Here is a 25683-nt window from a genome sequence, read left to right as displayed (position 1 = left end):
AAAGAAATCCACATTAGTCTGGTGTCAGTTAATCATGTCTTGTAGTTTTTCTTAGTGCTAGTTCAGCTATTATTGATTGCTTGCAGCTGATAAAATAACTTGTGTCCCACAGATCTCTGTTGTTCCGTTGTACCGTGTTACCACCTAGCTGACAATCATACTACATATCCTGTTATAATGTGGTTAAATATGTTAAGTAGGTTTAGTGTGACAATTTCTACTATCTAGTCCATTCCTGTACGATTACAGCTATGATTGAGGAAGCTTGTTATGAAATGCATTCCACTCATAACCATTTTTTTTTTTTAAGCTTCTTTTTTAAGACAGTGGCATGTAATTTTACTGAGAGTTGGCTACAATTTCTCATCCAGACACCTATAAATTCTAGTGTTGGCCATATCAGATGTGGCCAAGATAAACTCTATCTGGGCATGACATTTGCTATTCCTTTGCCCTTACCATTGTCTTATAATAGATGAATATGCTAATGTTGAATTTGTTTTTCTTCAGCTTCAGATTATTTCTGTTGTCAGTGGAGTTCTGTATAATTATCTACTGTTTTAATAAGTAGCTTGAAATTGTTCAGATGGCTGAGTTTTTAAAATAGCTAAAAGATATACTGTTCATATCCTATCACCAGCAATGTGTATCCAAGAGGAAAGCCTTATCATTTTAACAGTGAATATGGTAGGTGATATATCTCACTATTGTATACAACAACACAATATATTTAACAAAGTAGGTCCTGAGGTGTCATATAATTTACTGTTGTATATACAATTCTTTCAACTTAACAAAATTGGGTACTATTGTGTAATTCACTGTTGTATATAACAGATACTACTACTTCTGCTACTTTAGACTTAAGTGAGTACTATAATGTGGTGTGGTATAACTCAAACCTGTATGCAACAACACTATTTTAATGTGGATTCTGTGGTGTGGTGTAGTGTAACTCTCCATTGTATACAACAGAAAATACTACATTAGATATTGCTACTTATGATTTTGTGTGGTGCGGTAAAACTCACATTTGTATGCAACGCCACTTTAAACCTAACAAAGTGGGTACTTTGGTGTAGTGTGGTATAACTCACCATTGTATACAATAAATCTATTCTAGATTTAACAAATCATTTATTGATATGCAGTGCTGAGTTTCTTCCTTCCTGTAGATAAAGATTCATTCTCTCTTTAGGGTAATGTTATACAAATATGCTCCAAGCTTCCAAATCATTATAGTTTGAAAAAAGAATTAGCTAAGAGTAAGTATATAATATTTAACTCTTTAGCATTTAAACCAGACATATCTGACTCAAATATTCTACCTGTTTGGTGTCTAAACTGGCCAGATCTGATTTCTCACATCTCTCCTACAATGTCATTCTAAAACCAAACAATCACATCTCCAAATCTCGAAGCTATGAGATAATGCATGATTAATTCAAAACATTATTTTGACAGTGTAATTTGAATGTTAAATGGTTAAAACGAATATAGTTTAAATGGATCTATACCGACATTAATTATTTGTATTTTAATGAAAAAAAAATATTCTATCCAACTACTGCACTATATTTAACTGACAATTTTATCTGAGTATCTTTATGTAGCATTTCTCTTTTGTTTGCATTTGATTGAAATTGTTTGTTAAAATAGATATATTTTAGGAGAGTCATTTTTAACAATGATAAAAATATTTTCTCATTCAGATTATTATTAACTTCTCTGTTATTTCATTATCAGTTCGTTTGTACCAACATCTTTACCCATATTCCTGTGATTTATTCACAATGTAGAGATCAGTGAATTAGTTGCAGCAGTATGGGAAAAGATTCTTAACAGCCAAACATTAAATAAACAAACCAAAAGATACTAGTACCCAGAAATTGATGAATACATAACAAGAGTATTAATGAATGGCTTTGAATACTGAAAAAAAAAGAAATGATTAACCATTTACAAAATGAATGATTACTATAGTTAATGTCTGCGTTTAACTTTGCTAACATATAAATTTATAAAACAGTTAGGAATAATAATGAAACCATACAAATAAATATTTAAAAACTAAATATTAAATATTAAAAATATTAAATATCAAAAATATTAAAAATATCAAAAACTAAATAAATATTATAAAACAACAACAAAAAAGAAAGTCTTAAATCTATAGTTTCAAAAGTGCACATAACCTTATACTCCCTTAATTTTTCTAATACTTAACCCTTAGGGCACAAGGTTTACTGATACTTTTACATCGAAGGAAAAATAAAGATGTTATTTTCTTTAAATTCTGTTAAAAAAATGTATCTCAAGAAAGATGGTAGAAAATAGCAACGTGTACACTGAAATAAGTCTTACCTAGAAATTGATGAATTATTGAGGCAGTACTCCAGCATGACTGAAACAAGTAAAAGAATAAAAGAATAGAGTAATACAGTTAAAACCATTAAAATTGTTTATAGTACTTAATGACAGAGAAAGACTGGCATTTTGTAGCGTCATCATCAGTAACATGGTAATCCATCATGAAATGGTTATTCCTTTTGAATCTTATTATCACTGTGGTTCTTTTCTTGTTTTAAATGATTGTAATTATAATGTCCAATATAATTTTAAACTTTAGCAATTAATTTGTTATATATAAATATTGTTTAAAAAACAATATATATGACAAATTTTTAAAAAGTCACTATAATATAGTGATGATTTGGCTGAGTGGATAAAAAATTGATTTACCTGCTTACAAGTTGTTAGTTCAAATCCACAAATAGCTGTATTTTGAGAGATCACTCTATTCTACAATACGTCAGTTCGCTAACTGTCTACAGTAGGTTCTAGATCAGCTACACTGGGAATTGTATTAGTAAAAAACCTTCTTCTAATCACAGGGCTTTTTTTTTTTTTATCAATACAGTGATTTCTTCACTTCAATTAAATTTTCCTCCATTGTTACAAGAGTTTTCATTTTCATTATATGCATGTCCTGTCATTCTTGACTTCATTGTTTCAACTGTGAAAAAAAATGTTTGCTCTGTGATTCTAATCTTTGCAAGTTACCCTATAAACTATAGCATAACTGCATGGAATGTTACAAATGCAATTGTTGAATTATTCTAGCTATTAAGTAGAGTTTTCTATGTTGAGATATGAGCAGAATGTAATAATAGTCTTAATCACTTCAACTTCATTATTTTTATTAGATATATATTATTATTTTCTCATTTTATACTCATAATTTGTTTATAATTCACTACTGTTGTGCCATATAGGTTATTTCTTTGCAATAATAATGATGATGATATTAATAATAATAATAATAATAAATAATAATAAGGCCTGGATACTTTAATGGGGGCTAAGCAATTACTTTGAACCCAGTCCTGGACTGGTTCTATTTTATCAAACCCAAAAGGGTGAAAGGCAGTAAACCTTGATGGAATTTGAGCAAGCTCAACTTTATCTTTCATTTTTGGGGGATCAATAAGATAAATACCAGTTGAGCATAGGGCTCAATGATCTTGCGGTAGTGGTGGGAGTAGTAGTAGTAGTAGTAAAATAATAATAATAATAATCCTTTATACTATAGGCTCAAGGCCTGAAATTTGGAGGGAGGAGACTAGTTGATTACATTGACCCTAGTGTTTCACTGGTACTTAATTTATCAACCCTGAAAGGATGAAAGACAAAGTCAACCTTGGCAGAATTTGAACTCAGGACAATGGGCAATTTTGCCAGCTCACCACAATAATAATAATAATAATAATAATAATAATAATAATAGCTGTACTGACAAACTAAGTACATAGTCCTTCTATCTATTATAGTAGACTGAACATAAAAATGTTTAAGTTCTTGAACTGTTTTTGATTCCAGATTCTGAGAAATTATTTACTAGGGCTGATCATGAAATAGAAGACTCTGTTATCCCAGTGTTTGGGATCAATAAATATGTGAATTGTCTTATGATTAAATCACTCTATTTCATCATGAATATTTCTTAAGGAATTCATGATTATTTTTTTTTTTATATAAGAAAACCAAGGTAGAATGCAATATCTGAAATAGTGCCAGAATTTTACTACTTGCTGTATATTTGGCATAATGAAATGGAAATTGTGTTTTTGCATGATAAAAAAAAAAGCCACTTTTGGTTTTGGTTGACTTTCAAATTTCTTTATTCAGACTTTATTCTTATACTCACATTTAAACCATTTATTGCCCATGAGCGTTGCCAACATCTTGAATATTTAAATTGGCATTAATGACAATAATGTGTTCTGTTCACTGAACTAGAATATGTAACTGTTGTTTACCGTACTTAGTTTCTTCTCTTTGAATGTTTCTTTGCAATAACCATTAATTTAAAAAATGAAATTCTACAGAAGATAGAGTTCTTTGAAAAAAATTTCTCAGCTCATAAATATATAGTAAAAGCTAGAAATCAGCAAGCAGCAGGTTATTTTGTGACAATAAATGGTAAACAGAGAATTTTTAAATGAATTCTATCTCTGAAGGGAATTGTGTTTTCCTGATAACTCTGCTAATTGCTATCTTCAGAGACCAAACATACAATCTAAGTGTCTCAGCTGGATGGCTTTACAGCACATTTATATTGACCTGACAAAAGTAATTAACTAATTAAATGAAATTATATTTTAGTTAGAAATTTAAAATAATGGTTTTTCTATCACAGCTGCACTTATTGCAAACAACAATACAGCTGAAGCTGTTAGTTGGTGCATCTAAAGTTCTGCTCTTTATCAGTGATCCAATTAAACGTTATTTTACACTAATCACACCAAACACCCCTCCTATATATTTTTATTTTTACATATTAGAGTGCTTTTATTGGATTCTATTCTGTCGTCAGTATTAGGACCAGGTCTTCAGTCTGAAGATAGCAAAATATTTCTTCCACCAGTCTTGGAGCCCCTTTAAAATGGTATCATAGTCACTGCTCTTATTTCATAAAAAGGGCCATGAACTTGGAGTCATTGGGCCCCTTGTTTCCTGTCTGATTAAATACTTTAGTTTATGTCATATTGAACTTTATATCTTTTGGTTCTAAGTTCAAGTTTCAAAACTACTTTAAAAGGTAGTTTTTGTGATACTCTTCCATGATAAATGTTTTCAAGTTATCTTGTATGATTGGTTGAAGAAAGGCCTGATATACCTGAAGAATGACTACTTGACTAAATTTCATACTTTATTCTCTGCCATATCTTTGTAATTCTCATGCAGTACATATTTATATGTAGTTTAAACTATTCTTTGTGTCTTCATTGACTTCTAAACTACAGAATGTGACCCCTGCAAAAATCCTTCTGAAAATTGGGAAACCTAGAATGTTTATTTGTCCTTTGTTAGATGCTGTACACTTTTTTTTATAACGTTTATAGTCTGCTATGTGTACCAGTTTGTATGAAACAAAGTAATTATATATGAAGAGACCTATAAAGAAGTTTAACCTGATAAGGTACAAGGGCAAAGGTGATGCCTTAGAGAGGAGGAAACTATAGAGACATTTGAATCATATCATACAAGATAATTTAATCTGAGCAGAATTGACCTACATGAGATGCAATTTGGCGTCATGCTCAGCAGAGGTAGTGGTAGTAGCATGTAAAAATGCACCCACTACACTGTAAAATGGTTGGTATTAGGAAGGGTATTTGATCATAGAAACCATGCCAAAGTAGACAGTGAAGCATAATGCAACTTCTTGACTTGAGATCTTATTGAACTTTCCAGACAAAGACAAATGTTAAATTACAACAATGATGACAGGATGATGACAACCACCACCACCACCACCACCACAAACCTTTCTGTGAAGATTATCAGATTCAGTCATTCATTTCAATATTCTCTCATTTTAAGACCAGCCAGTATCATAGTCTTGAGAATTGCTAAATGTTTGGCTGCAATCATACAGTTACTGAGATATAAAGATTTTAACTTTTAAATACTTAGAAATAAAGTAAAATTATTATTGTACATTGCCAAGAATAACTCAGAACCATATGATTGAAAATAGACTTCATAACTTTACATATATATATGTATAGCTAGTATAGCTAGTATAGCTATATATATATATATGTATATATGTATGTATGTATGTATGTATGTATATATATGTGTGTGTGTGTGTGTGTGTGTATATATGCATGTGAGTATGTATATGTGTGCCTATGACATAGAAGGTAGGGTACTCATCTTTATTGCAGGGTCTTGATAGAATGAAACAAAAAAACCATTGTTTATCTTGCATGAGGCAGAGATCTAACCTGAATGCTTTGGTGAGGGACTCAATTTTATAATACCCCTACCTGCTTTTCCTTGAAAGAAAGATAGTGTCAAACCAGGGAACAAATTACCATACAAACCCATGTAACTTGCACACCTGTGAAATTAACACAGATGATTTTCAGGGTAAAATTTGTTTTAAAAAAGTCTTCTACTCATGTAACATTTGCACCCAAAAGTTTTCAGAATTGCTGATATAGCCAGGAGAAAATGGTCTTCAATTTAGTTGTATTTAGCATAATTTCACTTACTTATAATTAGATCTTATTAAATTTTCATGAAATAAAAATAATTTCTGTTTAACAGGTATCACATTGAAAGCTATTAAATTACAAAATGTTTGTGTTGTTTATAATAATCTTTATTTTACATTTCTTGTCCACAAGAGATTATGTCCAAACTTTATCATACTACTGTATGTCTTCTCAAATCATGATTACAGGAAAAGTTAAGAATTCCTAACAAAGCTGATAAATATGCACAGGTGTTGCAAATTAAGTTTAATTACCTATAAACATCAGCTTGTATGACACTTTGCTAACCGACAGAGGAAGGCGACTGATCAACCTGATTATGTAAACATTTTTTTCCACTTATTCTGATCAGGACCTTTGATACGGAGTATCGAAATTTTAATCCCGTTCACACTTACAAAATTTCAAGCAAACTTTAAAATTTGTTATTACCATTATTGTCAGTATGGGCGTAACTTATGAATTGTTTACTGTGAAAGAGAAATTAGATATGTTGAATATACATTTGAACTTGACAATAGAGCTGCCAGACGTTATTTTAATGTTAATGAAGCTAATGTTCGAAATTGGCGTAAACAGTACGATAGATAAACTTCTTAAAACTGTGCTTAGTAATAAACAGACAAAAATAAAAACATAAATGAAAGTCAACTTCATTATATTTAAGCCCATATTTTTTCTGTGAAATCCTATTCTGACATTAAATGAGTCAACTTCCAGTGCAAATGTTTACATTTTGTACATCTTTTTTAAACAAAGAAATTTCTAAAAAAATTTTGGAAATGATTTACTCATGTAATTTACGCAGCCCCTAATGTTTATTTTTATTTTTGCAAAAAGAAGTGTGTAAATTAAATGGGTTTTTATGGTAGTCTGTCATCCAAAAATAAGTGCAGACCCTCTGATGAGTTTCCACACTATTTCTATTTATCCAGTTTCTCTCATAAGGCTTAGGTTAACTTGATTCAATCATAGAAGTTACCAACTGAGGATGTTAGAGCAAACTGGGAAGGGAATGAGGGAGAGAAATTAAAGTAAATGGATTCAGAAAATTAAAGATATTGTGAGGAATCATTGTTGTATAATCCAGGTATGGTCATACTGATACCAGAATACACTGATTCACTGTTTAGGCTACAATTAATTTTCAAAATAATCAAGAATCTATAAAAGAGTGTCTTTAAGTATCTGTAATTGTTTATATATCTCTTGTTTGTTGTGCTGTTTAGCTGCAGGTTATCTCTGAGTCAACTCATAAGCAAAAACGTTCCAAATATGACCATCCTATCTTTTTTAGGATGGCCTTGTCCAATGTTTTCATCCTTTTTTAAGACAGCAGGATAGGATCTGAGGGAGATTAGTCTGCTGTTACTATCATGTTACAGGCCTATACAAGAAGCTGTTTTTTTTTAATATTTCTATATCTTTGTATTAAGTTAATATTTAGAATAGTTTCTCATGTGAGACAGTAATAGAGCTGTTATCTCCTTTAATTTTATGTTAACAATCATGAAAAACATGAAAGTTTTAAGGAAGATATTAATACTTTAATATGAACAGTGTTACAACATTTAATCAGGAGGTAACCTCAACTAGGCTAGTGTTGAAACAGTTAAAAGGGAACAAATTTGAAAAGTAAATTTGTATCTTAGTCATACAGTTATACATAGTGTTATTTTCCAGTTCATAAGGTACTACAAGTGATAAGGTGTACACTATAATTAGCAATTGTTTTGATGATTTATGAACTTATAGGCGTAGGAGTGGCTATGTGGTAAGTAGCTTGCTTACGAACTACATGGTTCCAGGTTCAGTTCCATTGTGTGGCACCTTTGGTAAGTGTCTTCTACTATAGCCTCGGGCCTACCAAAGCCTTGTGAGTGGATTTGGTAGACGGAAACTGAAACAAGCCCGTCATATATATATGCATATATTATATATATATATATATATATGTGTGTCTGTTCCCCCACACACACAACATCGCTTGACAACCAATGCTGGTGTGTTTACATCCACGTAACTTAGTGGTTCAGCAAAAGAGACCAATAGAATAAGTACTAGGCTTACAAAGAATAAGTCCTGGGGTCGATTTGCTCGACTAAAGGTGGTGCTCCAGCATGGCTGCAGTCAAATGACTGAAACAAGTAAAAGAGTATACCTAAAATTTATTTTGTAAGAATACCTAATTTAGGGATAGTTTACATTTCACTAACAATGCAGATATTTTTAAGGTATTACCAAGTTCTAACTACCTCTATAGCTCACTGATACTTACTATACACAGTGAAAATTAATGGTGCACCTACAACCCCATAACATTCAGAGGGAGACTATATGTGTGAAAGAAAGAGTCAATAATGATTTCTTTTATTAATAATAATGATTTACAATATTTTTTTCCCTCTCCTCTCTACTTTAAGTCTAATCTTTCATACGAAATTATATTTCCGAAGACTATCACATACAGATGAAGACACCATGTTCAGCTTAGTGACTATTAACTATAATGTTTATTAACACATCAATCACTGTTATTATCTACATCACCATCACTGCTGTTATTGATCTTTGTTGTCTTCATACATATCATCTTTGGTTCCATCCATTGCAGTACTAATTCCACATTTCTTTTTTTAATACCTTGACTATTATTATTTTTACCCTCACAGCTGCCTACAATGACTTCACACACTGATATAGAAGGTCGCTCCAGTTGTCCTATCACTAAATTTTTAGTAGTCATCTACCTGTTCCAATCTTCTCACATAAAACATATGAATGCTTGTTGAGTGAAACATCCTGTCATTGTAGTTGCACAGTTAAACCAGTGAGGATAAATACTTGATTAATCTTTAATGGCTTAAGTTTTTCCTTTGTTGTTCTGCTTTGTGAGTTTGGTATTGATCACACACTAGTAATGATGATTTCGTCAATGAACCACCTGGATGCTGTAACCATACTTTCTCCTATCACAGTTTTATACTTCTTTCACTTATCCACCTATTGTGAGGATTCTTGTACATTCAGTACACTCAGATCTACACTACTCTGGAAGTTGTACAGTTCCAAGCAATACTCTGCCCACCATATCATTTTTTATTGTTTGTTTTTTTTTTATGTTTGTTGGTGAACACTTCTTGGTGTCTTGCTTTGGTGAGCTCTTTTACCAATTGCAAAGTCATTTTTGTGTTGTTGCTAGAAAGGCTGTCTTCAGTATTTTCATGTTGTTCAGTTGTCCATCATTGTTTTATTTCCCTTATTTCCTTTTGTCACACATGTCCAATATTTTGTTTGTAATTCACAGTTTTAATTCATGTAGATTTCCCTCAAAACATCACATGCTGTCTCTATCATCACAGCATTGAGCATGTGGGTTGTAGTCTTCAGGTTTTTTTCAAGGGGGAGTAGTGCTGCAAATTTTCCATCAAGTGTTGCCTGAATTCCTTTAGAGATAAGGTCTTTAAGATTTGTGAGGTTGAATCTCAGCCAGCTGTTTTTTGGCTTGTTGTTTCACTTCAGTGCACCTTGTTCATCCTCACAACATCATGATCATCACCTATATCTGCTATTGAAAATGTTTTTGACTTTCATTTGTTTACTTGAATTTTGTACCACCCTTGTTCTAAGATAAAGTTGGTCCAGTCATATGATTTGATGGGAGCATGCTAGGACTATATACAGGATCCTTTGTTCTTACCAAGGATGTTTGATAGACTGTGTTGTTATAATTGTTAGAAAGGCACAATCTCCTCTTATTTGTGTCATTATATGAAAGACTGATAAATTTCCCCCTTGGTTACCTTGTCCTTCCTTTCTGTCTTGACATTTCAGTTACTCTGTATAATAAGCATGTCTTTATTTTTAAGGTTGTTTCTAGAGATATTCTATAGAAACTATAGCCAGTACCGATTTTTGCTACAACATTTTGTATTGAGATGTCGAATATAAACAAGCAATAAAATCAGAGACAAAAGTGGATAATGACTGTACATGCCATATTTCGGAGGTGGGGTCCCTTTCATCAGCACCTATCTAACCCACTTCTGTCTTTGAACACATTGCTTATATAGGCACCATAAAGTTATTGGATATACCAATTTACATATTAGATACATTCTTGGAACTGGCATGTAAGCATTAAAGGTTTGTATGTACATGGTTCTTTCTTATGCCTATTTTTGATGATATTTTTATGACGTTTTGAAGCTCATTATCAAGGTACAGCAGAAGATACAGCCATTGGAAATGAGATGCTGCTTTAAAATCTTCAACATTTTGCCCTTGGACCACATCATGAATGAACAAATTCACAAAAGCACTTAGCATTACATTGACTCCCACAAAAATCCCAAAATGGCAAGGAAAAAAAAAACCGCTGAAATAGTATAGCATATTGTGCATAGCCATTTTCCTCATTGTAGCAGGTCCCTGTTGTACTTACTATTTGCTATTATTTTTATTTTTGATAAGATTATTTTGTGGCATGTTCAACAACCTGTATTTATGTCTAATTGTGTGCTTATGTCTTCACTACTTAGTTGTCACTGTGGTGCCATAGGGGTATATTGTCAGATGAATAACTAAACTCACAAATAACAGATGGTATTATCCTCTGATGGTACTTCTGCCTATCTACAGCTAGTATGTGAGTGCCATCATTGTAAAGCATTCTGTGAACTTCTTACTAGTTACTGTAAATACATTACAAACTTGAAAGTATCTATAGTTAGCTTATTTTTTACTGAGATAAATGTGAATCCTAACTGTAGGTATATTATGAAACTAGGGTTGTTATAGTAAGGATAATGATAACTTCAGAAACTGCCATGATGAGGATAACTTGAGGTTTTTGTGTGTTTTGAAGAATAATTATAAAGCAAATATAAGAATTTGTATTATCACTTCCATTACCAAAGTCTAATTTAATTCCTTAGATTGTAACTAGGACACCAACTCAATTTAAGAAGATGTTTATCTGTAAACGTTATAAACTGTTCATCTTTTGCCATTTAATCGCCAACATCTGTTCTTTCTACATCAATGGTCATCTTTTGGCAGACAATTTATAATACCATTAATCTTTATTTCTTGAAATCTGTATCTCAGTTCATCCCTTTTTCATCAGATCTGCCCAATAATTATTCTTGATTCTGTTTCTTTTGATGTCTCAATGACTTCTTTTTTTTTTTATCTGGTTTTATTGTTTTTCATGTAGCATGATGTTAAAAGAGTAAGCTTATAGCTCATGGCTTGATGACAGGATCAAAGCTAATTTATTGATCTTTTGGAATAGCTAAAGTAAAAAGTATTACTCATATGAAATAGAATAAAATGAAGATACATAAGAAAATTTTATATTAAAGATATCAAGAAGTGGTGAATAATTTTCTTGTAGATATTTGCACAGACATAACAGTAACAGCAGTGTTGCAAGCATTTGAATATAGAGTGTTATTGCGAGAACTATAATGAGTTTTAATGAAGAATTATTGGTGAGAAAGACAAAATTAAGTGACTAGTATAGGTTTAGTCACCTTAGTTCTATACTGAAAATGTTCTTTGATTTAGACATTTCAAACTTGCTTTTCTATCATTTCTATAAATTTACATAAAGTCGCACATTGTATTCAGGTAGGTTTGAACTTTTAACGTACTTGATGCTTGTTTTGAGGACAGACGGTCATGATTGTTTGACTCTCAGAGAGCTTCAACTCAGAACATAGAAGAATATAGCTAAATAGTGTTGTTTTATCTAATTGTCCACTGTTTTTGCCACTCTACCATTCGCAATATTTTATATCAAGTATATAATCACTGTAGCATCTGGAATCAGATGAGTAATGTGCTGAAACAATCTATAGACATTTAAGGTAACAGCTGAAAATGTCTCCATTTTGAAATCCTCATACTTTGTATGCACAGTAGTTTATGTTGCATTAGGTTTCTCTCTGACTATAAATGAATTTGTGGATGACTGATTGTGTTTTAACTTAGTATATGATGAATGTGTTTTGGTTTGTGTAATATTTATTGTTTTAATAATACATACTTAATTCTCTGTGCTGGTTAAAATAGTGTACAGCTAAAATTGTAGGAATTTCAGCTGTACACTATTTCATCTTCAAATTGTCGAGTGTAGGTTTTTATAACTTTTAATAGTGAATCCTTACATTGGCCAAAAATAAGAAATGTCTAAGACAGTTGTTTTTTTATGATTTGGTCAGAGGATAAAAGACGATATTTATTTTCGTGGTGTTCAAGACTGGTGTGAAGAAGTCATTCTCAGACCAAAGATCTGGCCCAGCTACATGCAGTGCTCTCTTTAACAAAGTCTTAAGGCTTGAGTGTTTCAGTTACTGCTAAAGGGCTAGGTGGTCTTGTGAAAGCAGAGGACAGCTTGAAACTATCACTCCAGTCAAAACAATCCATTACTCAATTAACTCTTGTTAAAATAAATACCAGTTTAGAGAATTAAAGTACAAAGTCAGCCCCAGTAAGATTTAAACTCTAAATGTACAGCAACTACACAGTGAAAATTTTTTTTATTTAACATGTAACCAATGCTGCTAGTTCATTCCTTGACATTAACTCTAAATCATATTTAATATCTGTTCAGAAAGTACAGTAAAACTTTATACAGAATAGGATCATTCTGCATTGTAGCCATATTGATATCACTATACATAAATCAGAGATCAATATGTAACAAAGACCTTGATAAACATTCAAAAATAAAGCAGTGGTCGAAAGAGTTAGAGTGGGTGTCAGATTGTATGAGAATAAAAGTATATTATAGGCAACAATTTTAGTGTAGAAGTTAAGGTATTTGTAACTATCAAGATTAAATTATTAGTATGTGAATGTTTGTCTCAATGCTGTTCTGTACTACAGAATATATCAAAGTTTTAACCAGCTCTGTATTTTTAGAGTAATTTAAAAAACTTTTATATGTAATATCTTCATTAACAGTAATAGTAGCAGTATCCCAATGGACAGTTGAAGAAGTATTGTCACTGATGAAATTTCAATGCAGAATTGATATTAATCCAATTGATCCCACTTTTCTCTGTCCATAAAGTTTTATCATACAAGTTGGTATCAACAAGTTCCTGGACTAGTTATGTTTAATAAAGAATAACTTATTTAACTAGGTTTTATCATTATCTCCTTCAAAATAGTCACCTTGTGCAACAATACATCAGTCCCAGCATTCCCACCACTTTTAAAATCCAACCTGGAAGTTGTTTTCCATAAGCAAGTGAAGGACTTTCTGCAGTTTGCTCTTGATCTTGACTATGGTATTAAAATGGCAACTTTTGAGCTGCATTTTCATCTTGGGAAAGAGATGGAAATCCACAGGTGCTATGTCTGGCAAATAGGGTGGGTGCAGAAGTGATACCATATTGTTTTAGGTGAGAAACTCACACATGAGGAGAGTTTGATAACAGGGTGCATTGTCATCATGAAGCATCCATTTCTTCATGTGCCACAGATCCAGTTGCTTTCGCCAAATGTCCTCAAATGCTTCAAAACACCACTGATTGTCTGCTGACGATCCTCATGCACAAGCTGATGAATTTTCTCCCCACTCATGGTAGGCCTTCCAGATCACTCATTGTCTTCCAAGAATGTTCTTCTACTTTTGAATCACCCATGCCACTCAAAACATTCCATATAACCTATTGCCTATCGTTGTAAGCTTGCCAAAGCATGTTCAATGTCTCTGTAGCAGACTTCCCAAGTTTAATGCAAAATTTCACATTGGCTCTTTGTTCCAACTTCCTATCCATGACAAAAATCACAGACTACAATATACACATAATCAATAAAACACAAATTGTGATGTAAACACAGTGATGTCACTCAGCTCACTGCCTCTTGAAGGTCAATGCTAGCTCACTCTGCATGCAACCATGTGCAGTCATCTGTTGGTGGCTTACAGAACTTTTTTATCACCTCGTATATAAAATTATTGGCATATTCTGTAGTACAGTTTAACATTTATCAGGATTGTCTTAGAAGTGTTATTCTCTTTACATTCTTGAAACTTTATTAAAATATTATGATTGGTTCATCACACCTACAAATTCAAGTATGCAAATTGTTTGCCTTTCATAATTATTTGAATAACCACTCAACAAGTTTAGCATTTGCAATAAGGAGCTGGAATAGAAAGAAGAGATTCAAAAATATATAATCTATATTACTGATTATATGGTATCCTTTCCAGTACTTTTGAGTCCAAGTTGAGTTTTCATCTGGAATTTTCTTCCTCTGAAGTTAAAATAAACTTCTGTTTATGTCAGTGATTAAATTGTTCAGTATTTAACAATTTGATCTACTCTTCCACTCTAAGTTAATAATAAATGTATCATGAATGGAAAATAGCATCAATAAAGTGAGAACATTTGATTGCTTTATACTATAATTAATTTGTCACTTGATCACTAATTTAGTGGCTATTCTAAAATTATGAAAGATTATAAATACACACAGTGGTGAATGGTATGTGAAAGTAGAGGATTTTTAGAATAAGTGGTTTAATAGGTTATGCAAAATAGTGAATTTGGGCGTGTTCAATGTGCTGGAAGTGTAGTGTGTGATGCTGTCAATTTCTTGACATTTTTAGCTGCTAACTTATATAAGCTTTGAGCAAATCTATTTCTGTTATTTTGTACAGAAGTTTAATTGCATGATATATGATAGAAAAAAGTTGTTGCTGTTTGGGGCTAAAATGTAAAATCATTCTCCTCAAAGCAAAATAATATTAATAATAATAATAATAATAATAGTAATAATTCTTTCTTACTTTAAGCACAAGGGACCTAACATTTTAAGGGAAGGAAGTCATCAATTACATTGATCTCCAGTATTTGATTGGTACTTATTTTGTTAAACCCAATTAGATGAAAATTGACTTCAGTGGCATTTGAGAAACAATACTATTACTACTAATAATGATAATGATAATAAGGATAATAATAATAATAATAAGAAGAAGACGAAGAAGAATCCTTTCTCCTAAAGGCACAGGGCCTGAAATTTGGGAGAGGGTACTTAATTTATCAACCCCAAGAGGATAAAAGGATAAAGTCAACCTTGGCAGAATTTGAACTAAGCATCATAGCAACAGACAAAATACCATTAAGTGTTTCGCCCGGTGTACCAATGATTCTGCCAGCTCACCACCTTGATGATGATGATGATGATAATAATAATAAAAATAATAATAATAATAGGAAGAAGAAGAAGAATGCAGTGAGGATCCTGCTGAGTTTTGAACTAACACTCTCAAATTTTCACAGCTCAGGGCCATGACCAGCGGTATTAACATAGAAAAGCATTAATGCCTACACAAACATGGCTTAACCAAGAGGCATTGGCTAGCTTGTTATGATGATATGGCAAACTTCAAAGGCTTGTTACAAGTTTCTAGAAAATTTGGTTTATGTTTATAAAAAATAGAAAGATTCAACGGCTGACTAGAGCTGCTCATCACTACTTGTGAAACTACATCACTCTGCTTAGTTAGCCTCTTGTTCTCTCACTTTTTCTTATTTAACATGTTTATATCATAGTCAACAAAAAGCACCAATCTTCAGTTACAGTGTTGAATCATGCACATTGATTACTTCTTTGATCTTCAGTAACTATGAACTATTTTCTTGTATTACAATTATGTTTGTTGTTTCATGAACATTCCATTAAATTATCTATGTGTACACCTGTAAATATAAATGATGCAAGTCAGTAGAGTATATATACACTCAAATATATATTAAGTGTACTTCCATGGAGAATTTGTGACTAGACACCACACTAAGAAAGTAATAATAATAATAATAATAATAATTCTTTCTACTATAGGCACAAGGCCTGAAGTTTTGGGGAGGAAGCTAGTAAACTATATCAACCTCAGTGCACAACTGGTATTTATTTCATCAACCCACAAAAGAGTAAAAGGTGAAGTCAACCTTGGCAGAATTCAAACTCAGAATGTAAAACTGGAAGAAATCCAATGAGCACTTTGTTCAGCATGCAATTCTGCCAGCTCACAACCTTAAGGATGACAATGATGATGGTGATGATGATAATAATAATAATAGTATGTGCCAAACTAACCAATGAAGGATTCACTGAAGTAAGATAAATAAAGAAACAAATTTGGAAGGAAAAGCATTAAGTAGTCTTAGATGTCTGAAAATCAAAGACAAAACTTTGTTTCTATTGAGTAGACTTAAGTTGCAGGGATTTACGATTGAGTGACGTCAACTAAAGAAGTATTATAACTTAATGGAAAATATTAAAATTTTGTATATCTGAGGAAACATGCAATGTAGTATTAATTCAGATTGACCAAAGGATGCAAATAAGGGTAACTATGAATATGTTGCTTTACACACTATATATATAATCCACTTGTATATATAATATATAATTTATGAAACCATGAAGGAGAATTTTGCAAAATGAGAAGACAGCATGACTAAATGTCTTGTAATATTTAATTATATTCCTTTCATTCTGAGGTAGAATGTATCTGTTTGCCTTTCAACTTTGCTTTGACATTAAGATCATACTATAGTTAGTAAGTAGGATCTAAGGACACTCATTTTGTTCTGTGTTAGCAAAAAGTAATAGAAATTATAAAAACAGTATGACGGAGGAATTTTCAGTCTTAGTAGACTTTGATCTAAACATCTAACATACAGCTCATACTGATGTCTAATATCAATTCCTGGACTGAAGCATTGCAGCCAGATATGAGTAGAATAGCATAGGTACCAAGATGCATCCTTGTTTTAGTGCTCATATGACTGGAAATCCTTCTGACATGTTTTGGTGGAATACATATCCAGATATAGTCATGCATTGAACCATACAAAGAGATAAAGTGATCAGGACATCCAAAATGATGTAGAACTTTCCACATAGCAGATCTTCCAATTCTATCAAAGGCCTTTCTTTAAGTCATAAAAAACAAGGAAAATGGGTTTTTGTTGATCCCTGCTTTTCTCTAGTATGATATATATGCCATATCCTCCTCCTTGTTTTAATTTCCACTATTCCCTACCAATGTGGATTGGGCAGAATTTGTAGTGAAAGGTATTTCTTCAGCTGTATTCCCTTCCTGCCCTACCCACCATCCATTTCCAAGGAAGATCAAAATTTTTTCCATGACCTGATATTTTCTCAGAAGATTGGAAATGGAGTACTGGCATAGTGATTGTTTACAACTACCACACAAAATCAAAGCAAGGACATAGTAACACACATACACATATATGTAAAAAGAACCCATGCTAGTGCCACATAAAAAGCACCCATGCTGGTGCCATGTAAAAGGCATCCAATATACTCTATAAAGTGGTTGGCATTAGGAAAGGTATTCAGCTGTAGAAACCTTGCCAAAACAGATGAGTAGAACTTGGTGCAGCTCTCTGGATAACCAGCTCCTGTCAAACCACCCAACCCATGCTAGCATAATAAAAAATGGACATTAACCCTTTCATTACCAACCCAGCTGAAACTGGCTCTGGCTCTACAATTGTCTTGTTTGCATAAGTTTTGAATTAAAATCTTCCTCCAAACCTTAGTCACAATTTATGTTCCTAACACTAGCTGAATGATATCTAAGTTATTTTACTAAATTCTTTGTTATATTTAAAATAATTGAAAGAAACACAGAGCATCTCAAAATAAATACAGTAACGAAAGGGTTAAACAATGATGATGATCAATTGGCTCTGGGCTATAGTTGAAGGCACCTGTCCAAGGTGTCACATTATGGGATTAAACCTTTGAACCTAAAACCATATGGTTTGTAAGCAAACTTCTAACTGCACATCCATGCCAGTGCCTGTAGACATATAAGAGTGTGAGTGTGAGATAAGAAGTTTGCTTCTCGACCACATGGTTGCAGTTTCAGTCCCCCAGTCTGACCAAAGCTTTGTAAATGGATTTGGCAGGCAGAAACTGAAACAAGCTCATTGTGTGTATGTGTATGTGTGTGTGTCTTAATCATACATTGACGGGCTACATCTCACTCATATCTAGTTTACTTTTTGTGGCTGGATGCTTTTTCCACTTCCTGATCTGTTTTGGTCACATTTTTTCATGGTCCCAGCAATAGTGTGTCATGTCATGTCCTTAACAAGACTAAAGGATGAGATGCTAACATATAAAAGAGGGGCAAAATCAGGTGTCATACTGTAGATGAAATACATGGTTAGCCCTGCAGGAAAAGGAGAAAATTTAGTGAAAATGAGATATGTTTTCCATTAAAGGTACGAGAAGGTGTATAAAAATGGAATAGGAATAGGGAATCAAGAATGGTTATGTAAGTGGTTCACAAAATTTTGAAAGAAGAGTGACAGACAGTAGGGATGATGATGGAGGTGAATGCAGAGACTGGTGAACATGGTGGGAAGTGAAATCTGTGGTGAATCTCTATTTAGGGAAAGGTAATATAAAATAGTAGTAAAGGAGGAGGTGATAGATAGCAATACATAACAAAGGTGAGAACAACATTATAATAAAATTGCAAAGATGAGAAATAGGGAAATGATATGAAATGCGTGGGGGAGAGAAGATGTGCAATTACAGAGATGGCGGTCAGAGACATGTAAGATGGGTATAGGGACAAAATAGGATGGGAGTATTGATGGCTTATATGAGAGGATGTTGAAGAAAAATGGGTGTTTAATGGAAAATAAGGTGGCAATAGATGATGCTGTGAGTTCAGAATGGATGGCAAGGGAAGTGGTTTTAAAGAGAGCGTAACACAAACTGTAGGATGGAATATGCACAGTTCTGCTCTCATATAATTACAACAGCTGAGGATATTGTGCCATAGTTAGAGGGTTGAAAGAGGGACAGCTATTACAAAAATGAGTTACATAAAATTTTGAAAGGGACAGATTAGAATGAGGACATAGACATAATGATATTCTAATAGGACCTCATTTTTGCTGAGATGGATGTAATTTGTTGAGCACAGTGAATCATCAGTCATCTCAATCTTTTATCATCTTCTTTGTAAGGCTCAACCACCTGAGTTTAATCGTTGCTATAATGATAAATAAGAAGTAACTGAGAGTCAAATTCTAGTGAACTTCTACCTATTCACTAAATTCTTCACAGTACTCATTGCTATGTCTCACCTTACTGACAGCACTCTTGTACATGATTTGGATGGCTTTTGCCAGCCATTTGTCTACTGCTAGCTTCCACAGTGACTACCAAGTCAGGGTGTGGTGAACCAAGTCAACAAAAGTCAAGTACAGAGGTTTACTTTTAGGTAAATACTTCTCCCATAGCTGCCTTACTAGGAAGAGAGTATCAATAGTACTTCTGTCCGGAATAAAACCGAACTGCATCTCATCTAGTCGTAATCTCTTCCTAATTAGCTGATTTACAATCTTTCTGTAACTTTTGTGACCTTGTCCAACAATTTGTTACTTCTATGTTTACTCCTCTCTAAAACATCTCCTTTATCCTTGTAACTGTTTACCACAATGCTGCTGTGTCACCCTTGTGCAACCAGATTATGGGTGACAAAGTCTTATCCCACTTTGCCAGATATTTCAAGCATCTGGGTAGTAATTCCTGATAAACCAGAGGCTTTCCCTGTTCTCATAACATTAATTCCTTTATCCATCTTACTTCTGGTCTCTTTGTTGGGTAAACATTTGGAAGGCTCTCTCTCTCCCAAACCATCTCTGTGTTTAATAGCCTTTCATCATAGCATTTCTATGCCTCTTTTCAGAATAACTAAATTCAAGTAAACTGTTATTTATTCCTACTCACTTCTCTCCCACAACATCTTGATTCTCTCTGATATGCTGTCTTCCAATCCAGAATGCCTCATGCATCATACGAGCATTTAAGAGAACCCATTTCAATGCATTCATAGTACATCTTGCTCTAGTGCATATGTTAAATGCAAAGGTTACTTTTCCTTTTAATCTGCTTGTGATTCCTCTATACCTCTAGTGTGTCCAGGTCTTACATTGAATACAACATATGAAGTTTATATCTACTCCTTTTCTGTATATCAAGCTAGAAGATACCAGAGTCCTATCTTCTTTCTTACTTATTAAAACTTTAACATTTGTTAAGTTTACCTTGAGGCCTCTCAATTTTAGTTTTACCTTCCATATCTAAAATTTCCTCTCTAATCCCACTATAAATTTTGCTATGAGATCTAGCTCAAAGCTTGTTGAGTTCCCATAGGCATGTCTTAAACTCCTCTTTTGTTGCCTGTAGGATTATTATGAGTAGAAGTGGGCTGAGAACTGAGCTTTGATGAACTACTTTCACACAAATACCATCACTGAAATCATTATTGATTCTCACTTTATTTACTGCATCTTCATATTTCATACAGACCTTACAAGCCATTGGTGTTAATTACAATACCATCAATGTTATATTATTACAATTATTGCAATAATTATTTTATATTAATAGTAATAATTACATTTATAGTATTCACAGTATTAGTGATAATAGTGTGAAGTATTGATATATTAATAATAAATATATCATTGCTAACAGCAATTTAACATGTGATATGAATAACTGTAATTTTGGAATACCCAACAGTTTATTCTCTGGGTGGTTATTGCTTGCAATGTAACATAGTCTACAAATGTACTGTTTATATCAAGCACAAGAATTTAACTAAAATATACATTAGAATTCTCTGTCAATTCCAAGAGACAATACTTAGCTCATTTTCTAGCACTAAATGCAAGTATTCCACCACATAAGCAAATTATATCCATCATCTCCTGGCTAAGAAAATCCTATGAGATTTACGTGATTTGTTATTAAGACTGGAACACTTTATCAAGAAGGCTACACTGCATGCTATCTGTGCAGTAGGGAATCTCTGGAAATATTACAAGAGGATTGGAATTTTCTCCTTAAGTGAGATGCAATTACAATCTGTGGTCATTGCTTTTTAAAAGATCTACTTTTTATTGTAGATCAGTATTCTCCAATCATCTTAAATAACATATGATTTAACCTAACACCCTTGTCTTAGCTTCTTATATATCCTTCTCTTTATATTTTACCATAAATTGAAATAGATCTAATTAGAATTATAATATGGTAAGAAGCTTGCTTCCCAACCACATGGTTCCAGGTTCAGTACCACTGCATGGAACATTGGGTAAGTGTCTTCTACTAGCCTCAGGCTGAAGCCTTGTGAGTGGATTTGGTAGACGGAAACTGAAAGCAACCTGTTGTATGTATCTATATTTATGTATACGTTTGTGTGTCTGTGTTTGTCCCCCCCATCCCCACCCCACCATTCCTTGACAACTGAAGTTGGTGTCCCTGTAACTTAGCAGTTCAGCAAAAGAGACCATTGCAAAATGTACTAGGCTTATAAAGAATAAGTCCTGGGGTTGATTTGTTAGGTGGTGCTCCAGCATGGCTGCAGTCAAATGACTGAAAGAAGTAAATGAATAAAATAAAAGAATGCTTTTACTCCTATAATACTTTAAAATCATATTTATAATTATATGTTTCATCCCTCCCATTCTATTGTATTTTCTCTTTGCTTTTTACACTTTCACTGTGGTTCCTGCCTTGTATTGTCTACATGCTTGGATGCTTATTCTGTATTTAGGCCACCACTTAGAAAGAAATACCTAAATTGTCTCTTTCATTCTTTACTTTTAAAGAACATGATATTTCACCTATACTATGTCTTTATCAAATTCTGATTTATGATAATGCTTGACTAGTCCAGTTCTTTCAAACTGACTATACCCCTTTCATCTTTTCTCTGCTTTTTTTTTCTGCTATTTTTTCTTTTCCATTATTTTTTTTTGTTTTTCCTTAATTTTCTCTTTTCTACTCTCATTCTTTCACTTTTCTTACATCTATCTAGATTTCATAATCATTCTTACTATCACTATTTCTACCTCACAAACACTATCCCCTCATCCTTCAGTTTTTTATCAATGCTTCCATGCCCTTGAATATCAGTCTGCCACTAGAGAAATCACATTTTTGCCACTCCTTCTTCAGATGAAAAAATTTGACACTTCAATGCCTCTGTCTTGGATATACTCACATTTCATGTTTATGTGTTCATGTTTGATGTATATTACTACATCAGTATGCACACCTGTTTGTGTTATACACATTATTGCATCAACCAGTCACTGAATTTTTGAAATAGCTGTAAGACTCTGAATTTTTTTTCCAATAATAATAATAATGTATATGACTTGAGATGTTTGCTTTGCCTTAATGTTTGTTATCCTCTTTAATAATTTATATATATACTAGCAGTATCGCCCGGCGTTGCTCGGGTTTGTAAGGGAAATAACTATATAAGCATTTTTAGAGAGTTATAGCCAAAAAATAGCAAAAAAATGTATCAAAAATGGAAAAAAAATGATGGTAAATTTTTTTTTAATCGTTGACTCATCGTAGACATTTTTAGAGAGTTACTTCCCTTATATAATAGCGAAAAAATGCATTAAAATGGAAAAAAATGATGGTAAATTATTTTTTAAATTGTAGACTCATCGTAGACACGTGCTAATACTCAGAAGGGCTCAATATGAATCACGACTATAAGATACCCGCTTTTGGTTACACTGCACCGCAAAATGTGGGAGTAGTTAGGAATCTAAATCATAGGAGACAGACAGCACACAACCTCACTTTTATATATAAAGATATATATATATAATGTAAATGGCATGGAATGTGAAAACCAGACTGGATTACTCTATGTGCAACTCCATTGTCTCCCAAGACAAAAGGATGCCAAAAACAATATATATATGTGTGTGTGTGTGTGTGTGTGTGTATGTGTGTAGTGTATTGTTTCATGATGGTAAGATCAACAAAAAAAGTACTCCATCTGGTGAGAGATGAATATTATTTAATAAACACAATATATGCTTTTATATGCTGCTGTGTTTTATTCTTTGTAAGCCTAGTACTTATTGCACTGGTCTCTTTTGCTGAACCACTAAGTTATGGAGACATAAACACACCAGCATTGGTTGTGAAGTGATGGTAGTGGGACAAACAGATACACACAAACATATACATATATATATATATATATATATATATATATATGACAGGCTTCTTTCAGTTTCTGTCTACCAAATCCACTTACAAGGCTCAAGGCTATTGTAGAAGATGCTTGCCCAAGGTGGGACTGAACCTGGGGCCGTGTGGTTGGGAAGCAAACTTCTTACCACACTGCCACACCTGTTTATTAAATAACATATATATGTATAAATGTATGTAGATAGACAGGTTTGTATCTATGAGGTAAGCAATGTTTTGAGTGGTATAGGTGCTTCAAAAGCAGAACATTTCTGGAAGACAATGAGTGATCCAAAAGACCTACCACGAATATGACCCCCAAAGCAATGGAGAAAATTCATCAGCTTGTGCAGGCAATCCTAATGTCTGAATTGAACATGCAGCATGTCTTTGTCAAGTTTGTCCCCCACCTGCTGACTGTTGAGCAGAAAGAACCTCGCGTCAAAGTCTGTCAAGATCTCCATCAGCATGCTACTGATGACCCATCCTTCATGTCAAGGATTATCACTGGTGATGAGAGTTGTGTGTGCGGGTAAGACCCTGAGATGAAGCAGCAGTCATCACAATGGATGAGCCCTTCATCTCCATAACTAAAGAAGGCACAACAGAGCCACAGCTCAATCAAGAATATGTTTGTCAGTATTTTTTGAAATCCTTGGTATTGTGCATCAAGAATTCATTCCCTAGGGCCAGACTGTCAATCAAAAGTTCTACTGCAACATTTTGAAGCATTTGAGGGGTGGGTGGCATTCAGCGAAAGTGACCACATTTGTGGAGCATGAAGAATTGGATTCTGGATGATGACAATGCACCATGTCACTGAGCTCTCCTCTCTTGTGAGTTCTTCACCAAAAACAACATGGTATTGCTTCTACACCCATCCTTCCATCTCTTCCACGAGATGAAAATGCAGCTCAAAGGTCCCCATTTTAACAACATTGTTGAGGTCCAGAATGAATCACAGAAGGTCTTTGGTTTGCTTACAGAAAATGACTTCCAGGCTAGATTACAAAAAGTACAAGAACACTGGGACCGGTATATTGCTGTGCAAGGTGACCATTTTGAAGGAGATGATGTCAAAACTTAGGTATTCCCTTTTATTCTCTTTTACTTGTTTCAGTCATTTGACTGTGGCCATGCTGGAGCACTGCCTTTAGTTGAGCAAATCGACCCCAGGACTTATTCTTTGTAAGCCTAGTACTTATTCTATTAGTCTCTTTTGCCGAACTGCTAAGTTATGGGGATGTAAACACACCAGCATCAGTTTTACTTTGTTATATCATGTATAATATTTAATAGAACATTATGACACCCTATCTCTAATTAATATTGTCATGCACAGACAAAGCCCTAGTAACAGGAATATCATCAAGAAAAAGTGAATGAGCAACATCAAGAAAAACACAAGAAGAAAGTTGATAGCAAATATGAAACTGACTGATAACAGGGAAGAGGAGAGGAAGTTGTATGGTGGAGGTTGAAAGGCTGTATTTCTCATTGAGAATCTACAGCTTCTAGATGGGATTGTTACTTATAACCTAGTAACACATTAGCTGTGAAGCAGAGATTGAGCCTGTTTTTTCTTCAGTCTGAGTTCCATGTGTTAACACTGCTGATGTACAATTTTCAATTGCCACACTTAAAATGTATTTGTTTTTCATAAAATTGTCACAGGTCATTTATTAAAGTTGGCCAAGATTTTAATGTTTCTCTGTTCTTTGAACAGTTTGCAGTTTGTATTCTTTTACCAGTTATAGCAGTGTGTGTGTGTATGTAAAAGATGCTCAACAATTAATAGCTCAGTCCACTTTACTGCAAATGGATTGCATAGAAAAGCATTGTTCATTGATGTGAGAATACTTTATAACTGATATTTAATTGGCTTGTAGTTTAGTGGCTAAATACTCCAAAGGACTTCAAGGATCCCTTAGAGCAGTGCTTCTCAAACTATCTGATGTGGAATACCCGCTGTTTTTTTCCAATGTGCCAGGGACCAGTAATATTTCTTAGTAATATTAAT

General features: G+C 33.3%; 1 protein-coding gene across 2 annotated transcripts in view; it reads left to right on the top strand.

The window, feature by feature from the left end:
• LOC115213902 (caspase-3) overlaps positions 1–25683 on the top strand; it is a 296363-nt gene that overhangs the window by 33543 nt on the left and 237137 nt on the right. The gene's annotated exons all lie outside the window — the stretch shown is intronic.

This window comes from Octopus sinensis, linkage group LG7 (genome assembly GCF_006345805.1).
Source record: "Octopus sinensis linkage group LG7, ASM634580v1, whole genome shotgun sequence".
Lineage (NCBI taxonomy): Eukaryota > Metazoa > Mollusca > Cephalopoda > Octopoda > Octopodidae > Octopus > Octopus sinensis.
Note: the sequence above shows the minus strand (reverse complement) of the source record. Positions and strands in the feature narration are given on the sequence as shown.